This window comes from Crocodylus porosus, unplaced genomic scaffold (genome assembly GCF_001723895.1).
Source record: "Crocodylus porosus isolate Cpor-Errol unplaced genomic scaffold, CroPor_comp1, whole genome shotgun sequence".
Classification (NCBI taxonomy): domain Eukaryota; kingdom Metazoa; phylum Chordata; order Crocodylia; family Crocodylidae; genus Crocodylus; species Crocodylus porosus.
Window position 1 is genome coordinate 106,696,850 of NW_017728906.1, and position 1,194 is coordinate 106,698,043.

Below are 1,194 nucleotides of genomic sequence, written 5' to 3' on the forward strand. Positions count from 1 at the left end.
CTAACCACATTTCAGAGAGGTATCTCTTCAGATATCATAAAATATTTCTCTCCTTTCTCTATTCCAAACCTCCTCCCCCACAAAAGCTATGCCCAACTTTTTCATCATAGCATGGTGACAAACAACTGGCATCTCAATTTCATTTTAATTTAAATGTTCCATGTCTTAAAGCACTTATAGATCAATTCTTTAAAACTTATAAAATTATGCATCTAATGCACCCAGCGTTTAGAAGAAATACAGAGAATAAAGATAATTAATAAAAAAGCATCTGTTTCTTTAAATAAATTTAATATGCTTGAAACTTCAGGCATGTTACAACCTTCATTAAGTTGCAAGTGACACAGCAGAGTAACGTAAAATCAGCTTTAGTCAGAAAACATGAACTGATTTTCTGCATTCCAAACTATTAGTATTTTTCTTATGTTTCCATTACAAATTAACAAGCACTCCTTTAAATGTAATGGATACACTGTCTGACTGAAGACTTGCAAGCAGTGGCTTGTTTAGGCTTTTTTAAAATTTAAGAGTTCATCTGCCATTCAAGGATACCGTTGTTTTGATTTTCTCGGCTTCCACAAACAAAAGGATTCCTTTGGGAATTGCCTCAAAAAGGAGAATTCACCAACTCAAACTTGGAGCTTCTTTTGTGATGGAAATGTTTGTGTAAGTTTTTCCCTAATTAGACAGATAAACATAGCTATAGCATCTCATTCAGGAAAAGGAAAAAGAAAGAAGAGGTTGCAGAGGTCTATCAGGATGTAATGTTAATGTTAATGTTTTTGTTTTTGCAACAGCCCGTAGGGAGTGTTACACCCTGTAAGCAGGTTGCTTAGCCGGCTGGCTTCTGCAGACGGGTTTGTTCCCTGAGGAGTTGCTCAGCCAGTCCTCCCAAGCAAAACACAACCTTTTAAACAAACAGACAAACATCAAGTCCTTCTGCCCTGTCAGGACAGGAGGAGAGGAGCCCCCTTTGCTCTGGCCCCTCCCGGAGCATGCTGTTCTGTTCACAGTTTGCATCTTCTGTCCTCTGTGCACTCTTCTGGGATCTTTTAAGGCTCCCAGCTGGGCACTCCCTGCTTATCCAAATGTCCCCAGATAGGGTTTCTTAGCAGGGCTGACTGTTCCCAGCCCCCAATTTTTTCTGGAGATTAATATGGAACAGATTTTTACCTATGATAGGTTTAGGATCTT

The 1,194-nt window shown here is 39.0% G+C and overlaps 1 protein-coding gene across 6 annotated transcripts in view; it reads right to left on the minus strand.

Annotated features, from left to right (window-relative positions):
* Positions 1-1,194, minus strand: part of FARP1 (FERM, ARH/RhoGEF and pleckstrin domain protein 1) — a 330,803-nt gene that overhangs the window by 210,392 nt on the left and 119,217 nt on the right. The gene's annotated exons all lie outside the window — the stretch shown is intronic.